The 24,526-nt window shown below is 38.9% G+C and overlaps 1 long non-coding RNA gene across 1 annotated transcript; it reads right to left on the bottom strand.

The window, feature by feature from the left end:
• Window positions 1–9,039: 9,039 nt before the first annotated feature.
• LOC120395152 lies at window positions 9,040–24,210 on the bottom strand. The gene is made up of 3 exons (XR_005592496.1): window positions 24,089–24,210; window positions 18,631–18,668; window positions 9,040–9,502 (listed from the first exon to the last, which is right to left on the bottom strand). It is a non-coding gene; the product is annotated as an uncharacterized LOC120395152 (long non-coding RNA).
• Window positions 24,211–24,526: the final 316 nt, after the last annotated feature.

Genomic DNA, 24,526 nt, shown 5'->3' on the forward strand with positions numbered 1-24,526 from the left:
TCTGCGCAGCATTGTGAGCTCCAGACTCAGACAAGGGTGCTCTACAGACCCAAGATCCATGTAAGAGAAGATACAGAGGCTGGGCAGGCTGGTGGAAGTGATGGATGTAACAGGGGCAGGAGAGGGGTGACACATACCATCCCCCTCTGCCTTCATAGTCTTTTTTTGTTAGACCTGTGCTGGTGTCTTGGTCAAGAAATTGCTTAAGGGCATCCACTTGAAATCAGTGGGACTACTCTTTGAATAGGTGCTCACCAATGTGAATAAAGGCTGCACAATCTAGCCCAAAGAACTTAGATGGTGATAGAGCCATGAATAACAGTCAGCATGGGTATATAAACAATGAAACCTGCCAGACTAACCTGATTGTTTTTGTGACTAGAATTACAAAATGAGTGGATGAATGGACTGCAGTAGATGTACTGTATGTTAATTTTAATAAAGCATTTAAGATTGGGTATCACAAAAGCTTAAGAGAAAAGTTATTTCAAATTGGCTCAGACAGGAATGCTGTAACAGATTGAACCTGGCTATCAGGCTATAAACAAAAAGAAATATCAAATACTAATCTTTTGAGTTAGGGGGTACATCGAAGTGTACTGCAGGGACTGGAATTAATACTGATTTTTATTTAATATCTTCATGAAAGATGTGGAAGAAAAAGAAGCCAAGATATTAATAAAATATGCAACTGAAACTAAATTGAAAAGGAGTTGCAAACATCAGTGGAGAATAAGAAAATGACCCTAGAGAGAGAAGAGAAAATTTAAAAAAATGAGATTCAATGTGGAAAAATAATCCAAAACATATCTATTCACTGGGAGAGAAACCTGTGCAGGATTAATTCTAAATGAGCCCTGGGGTATGACAGTATACAGCCAATTAGACATGTCATCTAAAAGCATTCAGTGCAAATCTGGTGAGTGCATGCCACCCATACTCAGGGAGATAATAGTCATTCTCCATATGATTCTGATGCATGTGCACATGGAATGCTATCTTGAGATCAGGGCATTGCATTACTAAAAAGATAATAAGAAATCCAGAGAAAAACTTCAATATTGATTAACAGTGCCGGAAAGATTGTTTTGTGAGAAAACAGCTAAGTCTGGGAGGCCAAGAAATTAGACACCCAAATCCTATTGAACTTCAGAAAATCAATGGGATTTGAACACCTAAATGTCATAGGCTTCTTTGAGACTCTCAGCCTAAATATAATTTGTTGAGCTAAGTGAGGACCCAGGAGTGAAATGATAATAATCTGATACCAAAGAGGGAGAAAAATTGGTTAGTGTGTGTAGTACATTGAGGTGTAACTAAAAGCCATGAGATAAAATTAAGAAAAGGAATATTGAACCCGGATGCCAGTTACAATTGCCAGATAGTGAGACCCCGATCCATAAAGGGACTTATATACTGCAAAACAGGACCTTAGGGTAGGGGTACTGGACCCTGCTTTTCCATCTGCCAGGTCAGTGCACTAATCACCAGGCTGTAGATTTGTTTTCTCTCACATTCTCTGTTTGGCTCAGTGAATATTTAAGTATTTATCCAAAGTGGAACATCTTCAACAGGAGGCACAGGGAGAGGTCTCTACCCCACTGAGAATTTCATAGCCCAGTGGTTAGAACATGCACCTGAAAGGTAAGAGACCCAGATTTCAATCTTTCTTCCCATCAGGCAGAGGTGGGGATTTCCCATGAATCCTTTTATAACTTTTCAGTCCCATGGTCAGGTGACTCTGGGATCAACCTCTTCGGGTCATCCCAAATCCTTTGTGTTGCTAGACAAACTCTCCTAGTTCCCCTGGACAGAAGCCAGCCTATTGTTTAAAGCAATTCCATTCAATAGGACAGAACTTAAGTCAATGCTCCTCTGTTGTTACACCTTTGCTACCAACCTTTGTAATTCCAGTCCAACATGGAGGTAACAGGACAACAGGGAAGGTAAAGTACCCCAAATCAAAATGGAGTCTGCAGTCTGATACAGATAGGTGTAAAGTGACCCTAATATCAACAAGAATTCATAAACTGTTAACACGATTACCCCAAATTGTCACACGATCTGACTCCCGTAATGCAACACAACAATAGTCTGTCCAGAGAGTCTGGATGATACAGGAGAATGGAGGCTTGAGGTGCCAGAACTCAAATATCCAGGAGTCATTGTGACAGCTCAGGACACAGATTAATGTCCAATTGAGACAGAATGAAACATTTGAATTAGAGTTGGTTGGGAAAACTTGGACGGAACCACTTTCAACTGGAAAATGTAGCCCTATCAAAGTATAAAAATTTTGCAAAATCATGTCCATTTAGTTGAAATTTAATTTTGGAGAAAAAATGATCGTGGGAAATGTTCTGATGTTGAAACTTCCTGTCTCATCTCATTGTGTTTTGATATTTTTAGAATGAAATTGTCTGTTTTTTTTTCATTTTGAAACAATTTATTGCTTCCTTTTTTGGTTTTATTACATATGTTTGTATTATATTATATATTGTATTCATATTGCATTATTTGGTATTATATTATATATTGTAATTATGTTACATATTTATATTACATATTTTGTAATCATTTCAGTTTTGTTGAAATGAAATTTTTCAATCCATTTGTTCTTTTGCTGAGAATTTTGGTTTCATTCCAAATTGAAACAATACCAAAATTTTAAATATTGAAATCATTCATGAAATGGAATTTCCATCCTCTTCCCAACTCTGGTTTCAATTAGTTTGACATCCAAATATATTTCAGTTTGGGTCAACACAAACAAGCAAAATATTTCATTTAGATTTTCCTGATGGGAACATTCAATTTTTAGGTTTTGATGAAAAGTTGAAATTTTCTGTGGAAAATTTTCAATCAAAACAATTTTTCTTGTTCTTTTTGTCAATTTGTTTTCCTTAGTAATAAATCCCATTTTCCAATCAGCTGTGAGTATGTACAGCCTTGATGAGGAAAAACTGCTGTGAAACTACTTTAACCAGGTAATAAAATCGGGTTTTCAGCTGTTTTGCATCACCAGAGAAGCACAAAGCAAGTAGAAGCACAAAACAGATGTCCCAATCATAAGTGACTGGCATCACTGTAAGAATTTTGAGGCCCAATTGTGTAATTTTACTCACATCACTGAATATTTAATTACACAAATATTCAGTGGGAGTAATCACATGGGTAAGTGCCCAGGGGCCATGAGTAACAATTGAGTGCCATATTTCTTATTAGCACTGCTTTTGAGAGCAACATAAAAACTTGATGAGTGATTGTGATAGTTATGATAATTTCCTGCAATGTCATGGACAAATCTTATTGGATTAAATTATATTGGATTAAATTAAACCTTACTGAATTAAGTTTAAATAGTTTAGGAGTTCCTTGTTTTAAAAATGTAAATATTTATATATTATTGTGTTATTGTATGGAACTTCTTTAGGAGAAAGACAGGATTACTGCAATCTCTGGGAAGCATTGTGAAATTTAAAAAACTATGTTGAACAATGTAGAAGACACAATGATCTTTTGGAACAATACTTGTGAAGTGGAATTCCTAGGAAGTACTTGGGAGGAAGGGATTGAAAACTCACACCTAAAAATTCAGGTCTGGTCTATACTACAGAGTTAGGTCGATGCAAGGTAGCTTAACTGTCAAGGACCAGTGTTCTGGGCTTTAGAATTCAATATGCTCTGTGATAAAGTTCCTCCTCTAGCTTTGTGGGTCCTGTGCTTATTGGCGGATTTTGCTAGCCTCAGAGATCTTCCTGTGTTGGATCAGGAGTTGGAAGGTTTTGCGGGGAACCTGGGCCCACCCTCTACCCTGGGTTCCATCCCAGAGCCCTGTGGATTGCAGCTATCTAGAGTACCTTCTGGAACAGCTACACGACAACTACAATTCCCTGGGCTACTTCCCCATGGCGTCCTCCCAACACCTTATTTGTCCTCACCACAGGATCTTCCTCCTGATGTCTGTTAATGCTTGTACTCCTCAGTCCTCCAGCAGCACATCCTCTCACTCCCAGCTCCTTACACGCATCTCACTAATGGGAGTGAGAGCCTTTTCATACCAGGTGTCCTGATTAGCCTTAATTAATTATAGTAACTTCCCAATAGGCTACAGGTGTCCTAATTAGCCTGCCTGCCTTAATTAGTTCTAGAAAGTTCCTGAGTGTTCTGGAATAGTCCCTGTTATCTTACCCAGGGAAAAGAGACCTGCTTAACCTGGAGCTAATGTATCTACCTTTGACCACTGTCTTGTAGCCATCTGGCCTGATCCTGTCACAGCTCTTTATTGATATACTAAAGATTCTAAAGAATAGCTATATATAAATATATATAAATGAATTTAATACACAGAAAGAAAAGACTGAATTCTTACTAACAGATACTAACAATACTAACAATAAAAAGATTAAATTCCTTATCTTCAGAAATACTGTGTGTTAGCTGATGGCACTCGACAACGAGTCAGTAAAATATGCAAGGTTTGTTTTAGTTTGTTTTTTCCTCCAAGGAGGCAATCTCTTAATACTTTACAAAGGAGAGTTTTGTCCTACCGCAGAGAAAGCTTTGGTGTTGCTGTCAGCTCTGATGAAGGAGAATCAAGGATTTCACCTTCAGAGAGCAGAGGGAGATGAATAGGTGGTGATAGCAAGGATAAATGAGAAGCCACTTCATTTGGACAAACACTTGTCCTGAGAGGCCTGACAGAACCTATTAGCATTCACCCCACACTTCTCATTTTCACACTAGCAGAGTGAGTGAACGCTGAAGGCTCATGTTGCAAGCTATCAACACAGACTCGGTGGCACTGGTAGCACCCACAGTACATTGTGTGTTATGGATTACCACTGTGATGGCTTTGGTATGAATTCCAATAAAATGCATGATGGAAAATAATTCAGTGTGTGGGATTCAGCTGCTCCTTGTATTAATCCAATACCATCCTAGCCTTGCTGTCAAATATATCCCATTGCAATAAATAATTGACAAATTAGGCTGTGTGATATTGCTTTCCCAAAATCGCCTCAGTTTTATCTCACAATCCTTTATCAATACTGCATTAAAATGTATGGGAACGTGCATTTTGTGAGTCAATGAAGCTACACCAACAGAAAATTTGACCCTCTGTGCTTTGTGGGCAATTCTATCTAATCTATCCATCCATTCATCTATCTATCTAGGTACTTCTATGGTGATAAGAACCATACTGAGGCATTATTTACCCCACTTTACACATGGGGAACAGAGGCACAGAAAGGTTAAGATTATTTGCAAAATGCCACAGAAGAATTATGTGGTGGAGGCAAAAGCTGCACACAGATCTTCTGCCCGACAGTCCAGTTTTTATCCAAAAAGCAATCATTCCTCTTTCTTGTCCAAGACTTATTGAGGTTGCAAAGTTCTTACCACTTAGATGATGTTGCAACATATGCACTGAAGCCATTAAGTAATGTTCAGTGAAAGAGGCCTGCTTCAATAATATTGATTGCCAAATCACAGGTACAGATGATTTGTATCAAATATCAATTTGCGGCATAGTTGATCTGTAGAAACTGAAACAGGTTTTAAATGTCTTATTTTCTCACACTCTTTGGCTAGTTCTGCCCTTCATATTTACAGAAACAATTCACAATATAAATCTAGTCGCTATTTTTTAAAATCACATACTCAGCACCTGTTTTGCTCATTCCAAATACTGGAATTTTGAGGTTACTTCAAGAAAAATGCTTCATACCATAGCTATTGAGCTTTTGCATGAATTAAGCATGGTTTTTTTTGAAACCGACTAGGAGCAAGAGACTCATTCCCCAAATAGCCCTAAATAAAAACATGTGCAATGATCACCTTTCGTCTTTGCCCGGTTTTTCCTCGTCCGTCCCTCCATGAACGCAAGTCAACGCCACATCATTCTATTTTGCTGCAAGCAAGTTTTTTCAATTTCTGGACAAAGAATTTTGTCATGGGATCATCTCCGCGCATTTTCGGTCTGCCCAGTGGTTACTTGTGGTCTCTGGGGATCCAGTCACTGATGTGGGTAGTCCACCTATTGTCTTCCCTGCGGACTACATGACCTGCCCATCTTTGCTTTGCGTCGTACATCGCCTGCACTACATCGGTCACCTCTGTATGCCTTCTGATCTCCTCATTCGATATGTGATCATGGAGGGATATCTTGCACATTCACCTTTCCATTGCTCTCTGGGTGACAGCAAATTTTTCTTCCTCCACTTTCATCTGACCAGCTTTCTGCTCCATATATCATTGCTGGCAGAACAGAGGAGTTAAACAGTTCTTTCCTTTTCTTCATGGGCAGTTCATCATCAATTAGAGATGTCTTTATTTTGTTGAAACTTGTCCACCCCGACTTTCTACTCCTACTGCATTCCCCCACGAATGAGTTGTCTCTGCTCAGCTGCTGACCCAGATAAATATATTTGTTGACCTCCTCAATTTCTTTCCCATTCTCATTCTGTGCAGTGATAAGCACCAAATAACCAGTCTGAGATTGGCTATGACAGTGAGATGATGTGATCTACATATGGGAATGGATCTGCTAATGGGATGATGCCATGTTAGTACGAGAAGGAAATACTGAGGAATGTGTTAAGAATTTGAACAACTCCAGGTTGACTCTTGAGCCTCAGGCACACCCTCAGAGCTATTACTCCATCAAAGGAGGGGCTAGAGGTAGTGTCCACTCTCTTCCCCGAACAACAACAGATTGGCACCTGTAGAGGCACAGCCATGGCAGAATGGAATCACCAGAGCATCAACAGGGTACAGGCCCCATCTGTTGGTGGGTGTGAGGCCACACAGTTTTCTCTTTGGCTATAGAGTGTGCTTTCCCTCCCTTTGGGGGAAGCTGTCACATGCAAACATCATTGCAATTGGTTATGCTCAGGTCATATCCTCAAGCTTTTCTATGCAACCTTGAGGGCTAGAAACTTTTTTTTAAATCATTCCCAATGAAAGCTGAGATTTTGACATCATCATAATGTGGCTTTGGGAGCTGGGGCCCTAGGCACTATATTATAGAGCTGATGCCTTCTTTACTCCAGTCCTGCCTGTCCCCAGAAGCCGAAGCAGGCTCTGCCAGATCTGATTGATCATACAGATAATACAATCCCTGTGTATAGAGTGCCTTTTTTCCCCAGCCATCCTACCTTCTGAGTGTTTACTAAATATGAGTGCTTGCAAACCAACAGTCTTGTTATCAGGGTGCATAAGAATATGCAGTATTTGCTGATCTTCAGAGTGGCAAACATCAACATCTATTACTGAACTACTAAAAAGGTAAAGGAATATTTAGACAATTAAATGAAGACTAACACAACCAGTTGCATATGTGGCTTTGCTGTGCATCCTTACTCTCTACTGCATATGTCAGATGTTTTCTGCATTAACAAAAGATGCTGCTGGAGTACCATTTGTTTCTTCCAATTCTTAAAGTCTGTAGGTGCATTTCTCTTGCCTGCCAGGTTTAAATTGGCAAGAACCCTTCAGCAGTAACTACCAGTCTCTTTAAAACCAAAAGGAAAAAAAAAACAAATCAAATAACAGCCTTTCTTGCATTTTTATCTGGAAACTGTTCATTCAGGAAATCAACTCAAGGAGCCTGATTCCTCTTTCTCTTACACCAGGAGTTATGGCAGTTGATGGAGTTACACTCATGTTAAACAAGAGAACTGAAATAAGAATCCAGCCCTCAGATCCCCAAAACTTCCTCTCAACTGCAGACATCTTTATCTTTTGACGTGTCTTGTGCTAATAATTTTTTTATTCCTTCAAGATGTCAGTATATTTCGACCCCACTATGACTCAGATGACCTGACAGGCCATGCACGTTGCAAGGCTAAAGTGCTGAAAGAAACCCTGTCCTGTTTAAACATGTGGCACATTTCATTAGTGAGACATAGTGATGTGCAAAATTACCCTAATACAATTTGAAGAGTCTTTGTAGCATGCTATCTGCTAGCTTATAGTTTTCACACTCCAGTGTCTTGCTAATCACATTTGCAGGTTAAAAGGCTATAAGACCTTTCTAGACTTACCCAAAAGCCTATGAATGATCATATATTTCCATTTATTGATACAGTCATATATCAGAATGGCTTTTTAATAGCATTGCCGCAGGGACTGATGGAAATCCTATTCAGAATCTGCTTGTAATTTATCTGAAATATTCTTGGAATCAAGATAGATTCTTTTTGACCCACGACATTAAAAATGCTTACTACTAGCAGGTAAAGGGGAGTAAAAGATTTATGTTTCTTGTCAGAGGAGGTCAAGCATTTGGTAAATTGGCCTACTTCCAGATTGTGCTAGACACTGTACAACACAAATAAAGGCTTGGTCTCTGCCCCCAGAGAGCTTACAGTCTGAGGTATCACAACAATGTCCAAAGTTAATTAGCCCACTGAATAATGTACTATCATTTGGAGTAGTAGTGTTTCCATTAAGCTGATATTCCTGTTATTTGCACTGTTTTTGCACTGCCCCTTCCAGAGGCAGCACTGCCTGTGATTTCAATATTTTAGTGCAAATCTCTCTAGTTTTCTGCACAATTTCAGATATTTTCCTCTTAGTAACAATTATTCCTCCCTCACCTCTGCTGCCAACACTGTAAGAATCATATTATGGAAGTCAGAAAGTATCTGTTAAACAAAGCATTAAAGTAGCCTCGCAGTTTCCAGCTCTTTTTTTTGGTGGCAGATGATGGGAAATAGACATCCACACAACACTGCGAATGGCTGATGCAATTCTCTAAATGGCTATGAATATTATTTCAAGTAAGATTTATGTTAATGTCATTGGCATATGGATTTGCTAGAGCATCTTACTCTTTATTCTTAAATAATTCACTATTTGCAACCGTGAACCAGGATCTGCTTATATTTGGGTGCTATTACGAAGGTCTTCATGAACATTATTAGTAAAATGTCTCATTTAACTATAAAATATCCACCCCATCTTATTAACTGCAACAAACAAAATATTGATACAATTTAGAGCTACAAGATGCTGTTTGTAAAGACTGTTGGAAATTATTTTTTAATGTGTATCTTGTCATTCTCCCTTTGGAATGACATGAAGCAAATCCATAGGGATTATTGTGAAGGAAGGGGCAGGTGACTTGTGAGAAAATCTTTGTTTTAATTGTTTTTTTTTTCTTCTTCTTACAATGAATATGTGAATGGAAGGAAGAAAAAGATGTACAAGCAGAAGAAGTACAAAGTCAATCAACAATTTTATTGAAATCCAATTCAGCATCTTCAATTCACCAGAGGAGTAATGTGGTAGGATGTCCATGTACTGATGCACATCCCAGCAAGCAGCAAATGTTTGAGGAAGAATGTACCAAATCACCAAATGAAGAATTGCAAAAAAAAAAATCCATCAGGGAGATAAAAGAATGTATCATGGTTGTAGTATCCTCCAGCAATAGCATCTGTGAAAAATATTCACAGTTCCAAAGAAAATACAATGGCAGCTTCTCAATGGCAGCCTAAAAAGGAAGCTAAGTATCAAGAATCACTCCATGATTATATGACTATAGCAATAAACTTCATAGCATTATCACATGAGCAGAAATCATGGCAAGAAATTAAACAACCAATTGCTCAGTTTTATTAGCATTGAACTTTAGCGAATTAGCCAACATTTCTTAACATTAAGAAGGCAGCCATCTAAAGTCTCAAGCAACTGCCTGAGATGGAAGAGATGTACAGCTGCATTAATAATGGGGAAAAAAGTATTTGTAAAGTATTTTTTTAAATCATTCTGTTCCTCAAATATATTCAGCTGAAGTTATTATTCCCCCTCTTGTCAGAAGGCAGAAAATTATAAACACACAGATTTATAGATGGTAAAGCCAGAATGGACCATTGCGACCATGTAGTCTGACCTCCTCTATCATACAGGTCATAGGACTTCTTTGAATTAATTCTTATTTGAACTAGAGCACATCTTTTAGAAAAACATCCAATCTGGATTTTAAAATTTCCAGTGGCAGAGAATCCACCACAATGCTTGGTAAATTGGTCCAATTAATAATTACTCTCACTGTAAAAATGTCCACCTTATTTTTAGTCTGATTTTTTTACCTTCAACTTCCAGCCATTGGACTGTGTTATACCATTGTATGCTAGCCTGGAGAGCCCTCTACTGTCAAATCTCTGTTCCCCACGTAGGTACTTAAATGGTAATCAAGTCACCCCCTAACTTTCTCTTTGTTAAATTAAACAGATTGAGCTTTTTGAGCATGTTTTCCAATCCTTTAATCACTCTCATGGGTCTTCTCTGAACTCTCTCCAATTTATCAACATCCTTCTTGAATTGTGGACACCAGTATGTCTGGAAACAGTATTCCAGTTACGGTAGGACGTCACATCAATTCCAGTAGGGCCAGGCATTAATAACCCTATCAAACTCTCAATGAAATCAATGGGAGAGGGTTCATTGTGTTCAGTGGTAGGTGCACCAGGCCCCCAAATGCATATGTACAAGATCTCAGGAAACAGGTATAAATAATAATGAATAAGAACCTGCAAAGGCAAAATAATTTATATCCCAGAGTAAAACTATGGAGAACCTTGGGGATATCCATTTATAGGTGTTGTGAAAACACACGGATTTAGAAATGCAAGCTAAGAATTCTCAAAACGTTAGTTCCATCCTATCAATACTGTTCCTTTCACAGGTGCCTGTGATTCACCTGAGAGCAGAAGTCTTTTTTTATACCTGCTATTAATACAGAAACTCTAAATAAATGAGCTAATTAGAATAGGGGCTGAGATTTTCTTAACTGGTGAAGAGAGTTTGCAAAGGAACAACATTGTTTTATATGATTAAAATGTTGAGGTTGGTACTTGGAAGTAACACCAGGTTTTTTATGCTCGTGAGTATTGAGAACATGATAGCAAAAGGGAATGCTTGCTTGCCAGCCAATTTTTTTATTATTATTATTTTTAGATTCTCTTTGCTCTAATAGAAATGTGCAATAGTGTCTAATACCCACTGGCAGTGTTGATTGTGAACAGAACATGTAGTACTGCCATTCTTGGACTAATATGATATGAAAGTCTTACCACAACAGCAACTTCCCATCATGTTTTATTAGTCTTGCAGCATGTTGAATTAACTGGCAGCCATTAATATGATCTGAAAGTCACTAATAGGATGAGGCTTTTGTCTTCTATTACCATTACAAATGGTAATGTGACATGATAGTGATGTGACATGATGGAAAATTGCTAATATTGTAGAGCGTAAACCTCTCTAGCCCCTCTCCTTAAGTGAAGCTAATTTTGGAACAGCTAAAACTGTACTTTTCCACTACCATATTGAAGTGTGTATAGCGGAAGAAGAGAAAGAGGCAGTGTGAAGACACAGTAACATTTGTTTTTGGGCCCAGGTGTCTTTTGCCCTTGTTGCTACATTTGAAAGGTTTTTCTGCCATTGCGTTCAAACAAATCAAATTAATTTTATATAATAAACATAACTGCCTTTCTTTTGAAAAAAACCCAGAGAATTATTGATAATATTGCTTATGAATAGAGCTGTGAGAATAATGAATTTTTCAGTTCTCTAGCAAGTCTGAAAGGTTAAAAAAATGGTTTCAGGTCAACCCAAAAATAATTTTGTGTCAAACGAAATATTACATCGAGATAAAACTTTTTTATTATCATTATTATTTTGACCATTTAAAAAAGGTTTTTAATTGAATTTTAAATAAAAGTCAATGAAATTTTGAAACAAAAAGTCATTTTGAACAAAAAAAAATGTTCATTTAGAAAGTATTGAAACACAATGTTTTGATTTTTCAGAATTTTTGTTGTTTGTTTTTTTTGTTTTTTTACTTAATGAAAACAATTTGGCAAAAATAAGCATTTGCAAAACATTTTGGATTTTTCACTGAAATCTTCATTCAACTCTACTTATAAACACTAATTCATTGCCTTTTGCTATCCATATGAAAATCCACCTCGATATAGCCATGTTATAAACCTTTCAATAATTGCAATTTGCTCATGCTCAGTAGAGACTTCTTAGATATTAGTTGCTAAATTCCCCAAAGATTCTGTCCACACTGAGGAGGTTGCAGCCTGTGGCTGAGCAGACTTTCCTTGCAATTGCAACTTTGGGCTGATGCAGGCCTTGCCAGGTACAGGTCTGGACACCTGGACTTGTTATCAAGGAGAATGTTTCTCCTTTGACCCTGTTACTGGACCTAGTCAGGATGGAAGAGGAAGCTGCCTCACCTGAATGCAAAGGGAATCAGAGATGAACAGCTCATTAATGCACTTTGATTTAGTCCTGTTTCCAAGAGGACTAGATCAAAACGCACTAAGGAACTGTTCATGCATGTCAGCAGCATTGACATGGACAGTTTCTCCATGGCAGGCTAGTGTGGGGTAGATTCAAACTCTAGCTTCCCACAAAATAATTTTTTATGTAGACAAGTGCTGAATCTCACCTTTCCTCTACTGTCAGCAATTATCTGTGAAATCCACTGACAAAGTGTCTCATTCCCCTAAAGTGCGGTCCACATAGAAGATGACAACCTACTACTACTATCAGTTACTCCATTAGCTCAAGTGGCAGTGCCCCAAAAGGTACCAACCCTGCTGATAACCAGTGTGTGTCAATATGAAGCCACACAATGTAATTTCTGTATTTTTAGTTTGTTTGTTTTAATCTTGGATGTTGCACACACACAAATCTACATTAAAAAAACATTGTTAAGGTTACAATATCTAACACTCATAAATTAGGAAATGCCTAATTAAGATTTCCTGTGCACCTTAATTCAGTGTCCTTGTGCTTATGCATTATGATTCGAGCTGGGAAGAGGATGACAACTTTGAGGTTTAGATATTTGTTTCCATTCCACATTGGAACAAAAAATAACCCACTTTTCAAATGGTCCACAGAACAGACTTATGTTGAAGCCTCCATTTTTGGATTAAAAAGGTGGTTTTCAATCCCCTGCCACTCGGTGATCAAAGTCCATCCTGGGCCTCAGAAATCTTCCTACAAAAATTTCATTTAAATTGATACATTTCGGTGAAACATTCTGGCTTTGGCAAAACTTCATGTACATACATCTGAAAAATGGGATAATAATACCCCTTCATTTTTAAAGGGATGTTGTTGTTGTCTTGTCCCACAATAATCATACTAGGTCATAGAGTTTGAGAATGAATTTGATGACTCTTAAATGGTCCTTTCCAAGGGCTTGAGTCAAGATTTCAAATCCAAAGAGCATCATTTTTCTTACTATGTTACATTCATAATTGCAGGAAGGTCTTAAATCCTCTTGGTCCGATCTCTATTGATTTTCATTCCTGCAGTGTGCCCTGTCCGCAGTCTCATGATAGTGGATATTATTTTCCAAGATGCTTTGATATTGATCACAGGATCTTTTATCTTTCAACCATTTACTTCAGCTAATATTTTCCTTGATAGGGCGTCAATATCGTTGACCATTGTCATTCCTACTTAAGTTTCCAATCTTTCAGCTTTGGCCAAATCATCAACTACATCTCTCCAGTATATATCAATGTGTGATGGAATCCGGCAAGAAGTTAATTAATTACCTTGCTCTCTGATCCTCTATGTCTCCTTATGAATTAAACTCATTCTAGTATTCTAGTTTCTCCTAAAGGAACTGAGGCTCACTCCCTGCGAGTCAACAAACATCACAACATCCACCTTGTTGTTTTTGCTGATACAGTCTACCACTCTGAAACATCCAGCTCTGTTGCTGCTCTGTTTATTTCTTGCAGTGCAGTGAGAATGGCTTTCTTTTCAGCCATATAATTTGAGCTTATATAACCCAAACTGACTCTGTTTCTTGTACTCTCTCTGTTAGGCCACCAAGTAAAGACAGCACAACCATCATTCCTAAAGGATTTGTCTGACAAATCAACAGTGTACACATGAGTCTGTTAAAGGAGTGTTACGAGGATAAATGCATTAGTGATTTGAGGCACTCAGATACTGAAGTAATGGGAGCCATATAAGAACCTAAAAATAGACAGATAAAGAGCATTATTAACTGTTTAAATTAAGCTGCCAGCTTCAGACCAATAACAATTTTAATCTCTCACGTTGCTGTCAGAATGACAATAGTCCCTTTGATTTCCTAGTGCATTGCAGAGTGCAATTACCACCTAATTAGGACTGAACAGGATGACTTTAATTCCAAACTGAAGGTTTTCTCTGTGTGAGTGCTATGACGAAAAGGAAGTGGGCTTCTAAGACCTGTTCCAGTATACAAATGTGTATACGTTATTTTAGGGCTCAGGTCAGTGAAAACTTGGGGAAAAAATGCAGAAAACAGTTTTTTATTTTAAAAAATAGTTTAGAAAACCTTATTTTTATTTGGTGGGGAAATGTTTCAGTCAACACATTTTGAGTCCCTCTAATTATGAGTATTATTATTTATTGTTTGTATTGCAGTAGTGCCTAGGACAGGCATGGCCAACCTGAGCCTGAGAAGGAGCCAGAATTTACCAATGTACAAAGAGCCACAGTAATACGTCAGCAGCCCTACAACAGCTCCTCCATGCCCAGCGCCTCCCGCCCACCGGCAGCCCCTCTGATCAGCACCTCCCCCTCCCTCCCCACTCCTCACCGATCAGCTGTTTCGTGGTATGCAGGTGGCTCTGAGGGGACAGGGGAAAGGGAAGAGTGAGGGCATGGCAGGCTCATGAAAGGGGGCAGGAAGGGGTGGAGTGGGGGCAGGGCCTGTAGCAGAGCCAGGGGTTGAGCAGTGAGCACCCCCTGGCACATTGGAAAGTTGGCGCCTATAGCTCCAGCCCTGGAGCTGGTGCCTATATAAGGAGGCGGATATTAACTTCTGAAGAGACGCATGTGGCTCTGGAGCCACAGGGTTGGCCAGCCCTGGCTTAGGAGCTCTAGTCATAGGCCAGGATCCCATTGTGCCAGCAGTATATACACACAGAGCAAACAGATGATCCCTGCCCCAAAAAGCTTGCCATCAAGTAACTTGCCTGCTATAGACAGAGCAACAAGATGCCATGATGACCTCTAGATTTTTAAAAATATTTTTAAATACAACTTTCCATTGGTCAGGACTTATCTACATTCAAAAACATTGCCACTCAGAGCTGGCATTTTGCTGCTTGATGAAGGTTGTTTTCCAGACAGTAAGGCACTAATGACAGTTCAGAATCCAATCTGTTGTGACCTTTTTTCCTATAGCCTATGGACCAATGATTCTGGCAACACCAAAACATCTATATGGAGACAAGCCCTTCACAATAGTTTTGAGTGATGAAAAGCATGATACACTCTCTGAATGGAAATTGCAAAGTCTGCAACAAACATTCAAAGATGCAGTCTACATATTGTCATGGGGAAAGAGATAAAAACTGATATTGTAAAACTGATCACCTTTACTGGAGCCACTGGGTACGAAGAAAATCATAGAGGGACAAGAGAGAGAAACTGCCGCTGGCCTGGTACAAATTCAAGAGCACCTGAATTCTAAAGTACCAGAGCACTGGAAAATGATCTTAAGGCATAGCCAGGGCCGGCTCCAGGCACCAGCGAAGGAAGCAGGTGCCTGGGGCGGCCAATAGAAAGGGGCGGCACTCCGTCCATTATTGGGACGGCATGTCCCGGTCTGCGGCAGCAATTCAGCGGCGGGTCCCTCTCTTCCTCTTCGGTGGCAGCGCAATTGGGTTTTTCTTTTTTCTCTCTTTTTTTTTTTTCGCCACTTGGGGTGGCAAAAAAGCTGGAGCCAACCCTGGGCATAGCTGATATAAAACAGGCAAAGGCCACTTTCCTCCTTACCTTTCTATCCCACGCCTACAGAATAATAGTGTTATTGTCATGCATGCCAGATGTTTCTGGGGTTGAAGTTTGATGTGGTCCCCTGATTCCTGGTTGGTGGAATGGTCCCCAGACTACTGTTCTAGCTGATGTAAGTAGGAGTAGCACTGTGGGTGCTCTAACTTGTTTTGGTGGCCAGATTGACTCAAGGAGAGGCAGCAAGGTGGCTTACAGCAACCTTAGCCTCTCTGCCTGCTCAGCACAGATGAGATTTGAGGCCTTAAAAACACTGGGGAATAGAGGAAATAAGATCAACATGAAGAAAGTTGTGGGAATGACCAACAAGAGATCTTATCAGAATCTCTAGTACTCAAACTGAATAAGGGTGCTAGAATGAGCCTGATTTATTAACCTGATGATTAATTCATATATATTACAAGTATGTGTGAATGAAGAACAACAATATTTCATTTGTACTTTTAATCAGCCAGTCACACCACTGATCTCTTTTTGCTTTTCCATTTATTCTGGCGGACATCTTTTTATGAAAGTTTTGGATGGGGAGTTACATGTAAGTTTTATGAAAGTTTCTCATCAGGGGTCACATGTACCAATAAAGAGCTAACAAACAGAAACTGAGCCATCATAGAGGTGGAACAAAGGGTTTATACTCGCAACAAGATGTATAGCCAGCAACCATGAAATAACCATAAACAGAAACAATGACTGAAAAGAGTGGTCTCTTTTTTGGGGTGAATTCACACCTGGATTTTTGTTTCCAAAATCTGATTACTTGTACCTCTATTACCTACCTGAATGTGTCTACTCGTTTTTCACCAACATTCATTCTTAGGCTACTGTCTCAGCCCTTCAAAAATGTATCCTTTATTGTGCTCAGATAAAGATTATGCAGTAAATCACGAAAGATCTCCCCAAGTGTTTCTGTAAATACCAAGGTTATTTCTATATAAAGTGTTTGGTATGGTTTAGACTTGGAGGACCCATTGCACTTTACTAGCCTCCTTCCCAGTAAAATAGCAAACTATCCCAGTAAAACCATCTCAAGCAAAACACTATTTATTGGTTTCTAATCTAACATGCTGATGCCATTAATATGCAATTTGTCAGCTTGCATTAAAAATGAATAACTTTTACAAATGGTAGAACATGTTTATCTGCAGAAAATGGATAGAGATGTCTCTGCAATTTTCCCCTTGCAGATTTCGCGTGCCCTGAGTTATAACATAGTTGATATGATTTGCAAATACATTTTTCTTAAAAGTCCTTGGCAATCATGATTGGAAAAGCACACACATGATGCTCAGATGACAAGGTATTTTAACCCCTTCGTTTTACCCATGGACGCATGTTGGTATGTTCAGCGAAGTGGCACTGAGAAAAATCTTACACCAGCGCATGAGAGCTTTTCACAGGGGAAAGAAAAGACTATTATCTGGTCAGACTGTACTTCACCCCTCACGTATGTACATTATTTACACCTACCATCTAACATTCTCCAACAGCTGAGAAGCAGTTTATTTTGCTTGTTGTTGCTGTTTTTCACTGGTGTTTTCAGTTCCTTTCTTTTGTCTTTTTCCTTGGCTGTGTGTGTCCATGACAATGGGTCATGCTGTTCATGCTGCCTTTAAGGGCCTGCTCCTGACTCAGGCTGCGCACCAGGACCCGAACACGCAGCCCATCCCAGCTGACTTTCATTTCAGTGGGCTTTGGCTCAGGCCCCAAGCTCAAGGAAATCGTGAGAAGAGCGGGTCAAAAAATGGTGGCATTTTTTTGGTAAAAATATTTCACTGAAATTTCAAAACCTCTAAACATTTCACCCAGCTCTTAACTGTGGGTGAGGCTTGTTTCTCTTTCTGGATTGAAAAGTTTTACCAAATATAAAACATGAAGCGAAACCAAACCAACTCAGTAATCCAAGCAAGCAAGCACAATGCCACATGTAGCGGTATAAAGGATTTCACTTCATCACATTTTTCTGCAATGCCAGGAAAATTCAGGAGCACTACAGGCTCCTCCTCTAGTTCTCTGAAAGGTTCCTTTCCAGACTCAGGAATTGCTCCATTTTAGCCAACGATTCAGTGGCAGTAAAGGCATGAGACAAAGGAGAACAGATAACTTTTTGGGGTTTATTTTCTGGTCCCCTATCATATGACAATGGTCATAGTTACAAAAAGATTATATCTCTGTCTCATGGGTCGTTGGTCAGTCGTATTTACTAAAGTTGAGATCTAAGAAGCTGTTGACTAGGTTCCTAAAAGAAGTGGTGAAACCTCATTGCTTGAAATATTCAAAACTATGATGGACAAAGTATTAGAATATACACAGCAGGGAACAAACTTGCATTAGTGGATGAGATGACCCAATAGATATTTTTCATTTCTAACATTAGTACTCTTCTTTGAAGGATGTAGAGAACAACACCACCCTTATGTTCAACTGAACAGAGCCAGGTTAAAATGGTACAGTTTATGAGTAAATTCATTGTTTTGTCTTGTTTTGTAATGGTTTTTGATTAATAACATAAAGAGTTGTCCCTGTCTTGGAGGGGAAAATTAACTTCACATTTCACTGAAATCAATAGGAAATGAAGACTGGGGTCTGAAACCTGTAGGGCATTTGTTCTTACTTTCTAAATTTCTACTTATTAGAAATGGTCAACATTTTTCAAATTAAAAATTTTTGTTTGAAAAAAAAAACACTTTGTAATTAGAATGTCCATACAAGCTTTCTTCAATGAAACTGAATCTAATTTGTGGGATTCTTCTGGTTTTGCTTGTTTGTGATGTTTTGTGGGAGGTGAGTTACACTTACCCTTTTTTTTTCTCTGTTGTCTCCTCCTTTTTTATCCCCTGCTCTCCATTTTCATTGGTAAAATGAAGGAGAAAGGGAGAGAAGAGAGAAGAAATGACAAAAGGAAAATCAAAAGTGAAAATTGTCTAAGGTGAACATTTTTTGATTCAAAATGTTATGATATTTTTCAAAAAAAAATATCCCTTGCAAACCCTGTAGAATGAACAGGATTTTTACATTTTAAATTTAGTTATTTCCCCCTATTTTTTGACTAACCATTATTTATTAAAACAATATTGTAGAACCCACAGAAACCACATTTCACATGATAGTAGGTTTTAGCTTTTAAAGAATTTGTCAGCAATCTGATGCAATATATGGGAGCAGAGAGTGCCACCTTCCACCATGAAATAATGTAGGAGAGTGAGAAGATTCCATTCTAGAAACCAGCAAGAGGAGGGATGTTCTCCAACTAACCATGTCTGGACAGACATGTGGAACAGAAAAACTGGGTCTTTTGATATGCAAACAGACATGTAAATTACAGACACTTCCACTGAATTTCTTGTGGTGAGAGAATGATAGTGTAAAAACTCTCTGTATCCCCAAACATCTTTGATGTTGATCCACTTAAAAAAACACATTATAGTACTAGATGGATCAATGGGAGAAGGATTGGGCCCAAAGTATCCAGATTGAAAGGGTAGGAAAAGACTTTTAAAGTATAGAGGTAAAATAAGACATGTCCACAAGTATGGCATGTTGACCACAAGCATCTCATTTTGATAACTACTGAAACACTCAACCCCAGGCCTTTTGAGTCTTTTCAGAAACAGGAAAAATAATCCACATTATTGACATGGGTCAAGTTAAACTACATGAAAATTCATATTATTTCAGTGACATTGGAGTGCACCTTCTTTCTAGAATAAGACCCCTTGCTGAAATCCAATACACTGAGACTTTTAAAATAACTACATATCAGGTACTGAGCATGGCTTCCCCAGAGGATTGAGTGTGCCTGTGCATATTTCACTTTGATTCTTCTTTGGCACAAAGTCAAGAACAATGCACAAGGACCTGGCATCTGTTAGCCCAGCTGAACATATCCCTGTTCTGAGATAAAGGAATCAAATGAAAATACAGCATTAAAGACAGAAGCTGATCGCTGAAGATTTTGCAAAAGCAGAGCTGTGCCATGTAGCAGGTCAGTTGCGTGCCCTGAAAGCAGGTTATTCATGGTAAAAATAGCAGTTGCTCCCAGTAGCTGATATCAGCTAAATTTTTGCAAAAGCAGACAGTATATTTTTAGGCTCCAAAGTCAAAAAAGTAGAGTTGATTATTAAGAGTGCCGCTGAGCTGTGTAAACAGAATCATTACAAGTGCTGCAGTAGGTGTGCAGGTGTCAGCAAGTAATATAAATAGTATGTGCCAGAAGGAGTCCTAGTGGCAGTGGTAAGACATCATAGCTATTTTGTAAAACTATTTTTGAAAGATTATTTTTTTTAAAAATCAGAGCATTTCTAAAGTTATCTGAGCGTGACTACTGAGGATAAATGAAACTTATAGCATTTGAATTAGCATAATGTCTTATTTATGCAGGCACATTTGCCTCTTGCAATAAGGTATTATGCACTGATTTCACTGATACAATGATTTCTTTTAGAAAATTTAAATCCAAAGTCATAGACTGGCACACTGCTGGGGCTTATCAGTGGGACTAATATTTCTGTCATAAATGTTACTTTCAGTTTGGCTTCATTAAGTGGACCATTAACAGCAGACAAAAATTGTTGTATATTTTTATTACCTCCCATTGTTTTCTCCATCAAATCAATAAGACTGTTTTGTGACTTTGGTTATAGTGTTAGCTTTAATTCCAGTTTATGATGGCTTGGAATTCCCTGTTAGCTTTTAAAATAAGCACGTGAGGGGAGTTCCCTGAACTGCTGTTGTTTCCAACACTAATATAATTTATTATAGAAAAAAACGTAGCAGTTGGTGCCTCCAAAAATATTATTAGATTCCATGATATTATCCAAAAATAGCAGTAAGATATAAAGAATATAAGTGTGCACTCAAAACAACAATAGGGTTGCCAAGCCTTCCAGGATTGTCCTGGAGTGTCCAGGAATTAAATATTAACCTTTAATTGAAGATTATGTCAAGTGATGAAATCTCCAGGAATACATCCAAACAAATTGGCAATCCTAAGGGTTGATCTTTGCACTGGGGGCCAGACACCAGGAATTTTCAATGGCAGATTCCTCCCTGGTTCAACACAAAGCTATGCTGGATATGAAGAAATTCACAGACACATTAAGAATATGCACAGAAGTGAAAATCCAGGATATACACCTTAACACACTTAAAACTACAGGAGAACTTGTGGCACCTTAGAGACTAACACATTTATTTGAGCATAAGATTTCGTGGGCTACAGCCCACTTCACTGGATGCATGCAGTGGAAAATACAGTTGGAAGATATACATACACAGAGAACATGAAACAATGGGTGTTACCATACACACTCTAACGAGAGTGATCAGTTAAGTTGAGCTATTACCAGCAGGAGAGAAAAAAACGTTTTGTAGTGGTAATCAAAATGGTCCATTTGCAGCAGTTGACAAGAAGGTGTGAGGAACAGTGTGTGTATGGGGGGGAAATAAACATGGGGAAATAGTTTTACTTTGTGTAATGACTCATCCACTCCCAGTCTTTATTCAAGCCTAATTTAATGGTGTCCATTTTGCAAAATTATTCCAATTCAGCAGTCTCTTGTTGGAGTCTGTTTTTGAAGTTTTTTTGTTGTAATATTGCGACTTTTAGGTCTGTAATCGAGTGACCAGGGAGATTGAAGTGTTCTCCGACTGGTTTTTGAATGTTATAATTCTTGATGTCTGATTTGTGTATTTGTTTATTCCCCCCCCCCCACTGTTCCTCAGACCTTCTTGTTCTCTCTGTATATATATATATATATACATACACACATCTTCCTACTGTATTTTCCACTGCATGCATCCGATGAAGTGGGCTGTAGCCCACGAAAGCTTATGCTCAAATAAATGTGTTAATCTCTAAGGTGCCACAAGTACTCCTGTTCTTTTTGCAGATACAGACTAACACGGCTGCTACTCTGACACTTAAAACTGCCTTCACCAAACAAGGACATGCTACCAGAGACGTAGATAGTGTCATAGAATGAGCCACACAAATAACCCAAGAGAACATGCTTCAATAAGGGTGTGTGTATGAACAAACAAAACTTTGACCACATACCCATAATTGTTACCTACCACCCCACACTGGAACCGATTTGGGGTATTAAACAGTTACAACCCATACTTAATGGTGACCACTTTCTGAAATATACCTTTCCTAGACCTCTTTTTTTTTTTTTTTTGGCTTTCAAACAATCCAGCCTTGTCAAGCTCATTGTCAGAAGCAACCTTTCCACAGACCAGGACCCACCAAACCAAAGCAGCACCATATCCTGCCACAACAATAGATAAAAAACCTGCAGACGTATCTCCACTGCTACCATACCTCCCACAACACACTTTTCAAGATCTATTGGTCTTACATATGCCTATCACAACATGTGGTGTACCTCATCCAGTGCATCAAATGCCCCAACAACTTTGTGAGTGAAACCAGACAATCTCTACCCTCTTGTGTGAACTCACACACAAAAATGATAAAAGACAAAAACACAATATCCCTGTTGGTGAACACTTCCACAAAGTGATCACTCCAGATCAGGTCTCTCATTCCTCCTCCTCAAAGGAAACCTGCACAACTTCCAAAGATGTGCTTGGGAACTTAAATTCATAGCTCTGCTAGACACCAAACATCATGGGCCAACAGGGACAGTTATATGGCTCTGTACAACAATTTGTCACCTACTAACTCTCCTTTGTCCTATAATTGCACAGTTATTAATTGTCCACTTAAATTTAATTCGTCTTCTGACACATGTATTAACCCTTTATGCTTAACAATCTGCCCACTTTGTATTTAGCTGTGACACACTGATTACTTTTTCTAGACCTGACGAAAGCTGTGTGTAGCTCGGAAGTTTGTCTCTTCCACCAACAGAAAGTTGATGCAAAAAAGAATATTACATCACATACCTTGTCTCTCTCTAATATCCTAGGACCTCCGTGGCTACAACACTGCAAACAAATCTATTTCTCGTCATTTAATTGTCAACATTGTCAACCATTTCACTGATGTTCTTAATATGCAACATGTGATGGTCAGAATGGGCTTGATCCTCTATGGTGCTGACCCCCCTGCACCCCAATCCAGAAAAGCATTTAGGGAGAGATTTTCAAAGGTATTTAGGCACCTCATACTGTAGATAGATGCCTAGGGAGATTTTCAAAAGTGTCTTAACAGGTTGGGCACATAACTCCCATTGGAGGATGATGATGATTTAATATTTTCCTATTACATCAGTGTGATAGTATGGTCTGCTTTAAAATTACATATCTGTCTCACTATATACATGCATACATATGAATAAATGTTTCCCTTTCCCCTCTATAACTGCAGAAGAGTAATTTTTGTTGTTATGATGTATAAATTGGCAGATGACAGATGGCTGCCTTTTGAGATTGTTTGGCTTTGCTATTCCAGTTGCCATTATTTTCACAATGCATCTGTCGCATCAGAAGCTGGGATGATAGAGACCTTGGGACTCCTAATATTTCATGAGATTCCACAGGCCTGATGTTATCAGTACTCTGCCATTTTCAACAGAGAATTATAGTATCCTAACTCCAGTTTCCTCAGTGTAAGTGGCATCTTGGTAATAAATCAAAATAAGATTAAAATAAGATTTTTGATCTTTAAAAAGGTAAAGAACTGTAGCTGTGGGTGATAATAAAAAGTGTGCAGCTCAGCAGTCTTATTAAACTCATTACACCTACCATGTGCGCAAGTGTCAACACATAAATATCATGAACATTAATAACAATTTCTGAAAGGAACAAGACAACTGAAACAAAGGTGTTTTTCTTCACATGGTGTTTTAATCCCCTCAAGCATTTTACAGATTATTTTCATAAGCTTTGCTGTAATTGTAGTGTGATAAATCTCTGACCTTGTCTCAGTGGGTCCCACACTTCCAGGCAGATTTTGCCACCCTCAGCAGCTCACTGTGACCCTCCACCTAGCCCTTCTCTCTCTCTAGAGGCAAGGGTCACAGCCTACTGGGCCATTTTCATCATAAACCGGCAAGGGAGGTGGGAAGAAGCAACCCTACCTCACACAGTCTCTGTTGTCTCACGGTCTCTGATTAATTGGGAAGAGTGGGGGAGAGGAGGGAGGAGCCCAGGCCCACCCTCTACTCCAGGCTCCAGACCAGGGCCCCTAATAGTAGCAGTTATCGGTAGCTGACTTTTTGAAACAGGATGAGTACAATTCCCTGGGCCACTTCGCCACAGCAACACCCAACATCTAGTTCACCCTTACCTCAGGGCTTTCTTCCTTGTGCCTGATAGGGTTTGTCCTGCCCAGTTTCTCCAGCAGCATGGCTTCCTCCTACAGCTCACTAACTGGGAGGCTTTTAACTAGTTCCAGCCAGCCCTTGTTTGGCTTCCCAATCAACCTAGCTATCTCCACTGCATTCTAGAAGAATCTTAATTGGCCCCAGGTGTCTTGATTAACCTGGAGCAACTGCCATTTGGTTACCATGGTAACAGGGATTTGTTTATCCTGGGGCTAACATACCTGTTTCTCATTACTTTCCTATAGCCATCTGGCCTTGCCCCGTCACAGTAGATAGTGACTTTTTGGTAAACCCTAACTGCTATTAAAAACAAAGTCTACTGGAAATTTGTTTAAAATATTGTCCAATAGCTTCAGATGAGCTTTTACTAGAACACATATTTACCAAAGTTGGTGTATGCA

This window comes from Mauremys reevesii, linkage group 1, assembly GCF_016161935.1.
Source record: "Mauremys reevesii isolate NIE-2019 linkage group 1, ASM1616193v1, whole genome shotgun sequence".
In the NCBI taxonomy this organism is placed as follows: Eukaryota; Metazoa; Chordata; order Testudines; family Geoemydidae; genus Mauremys; species Mauremys reevesii.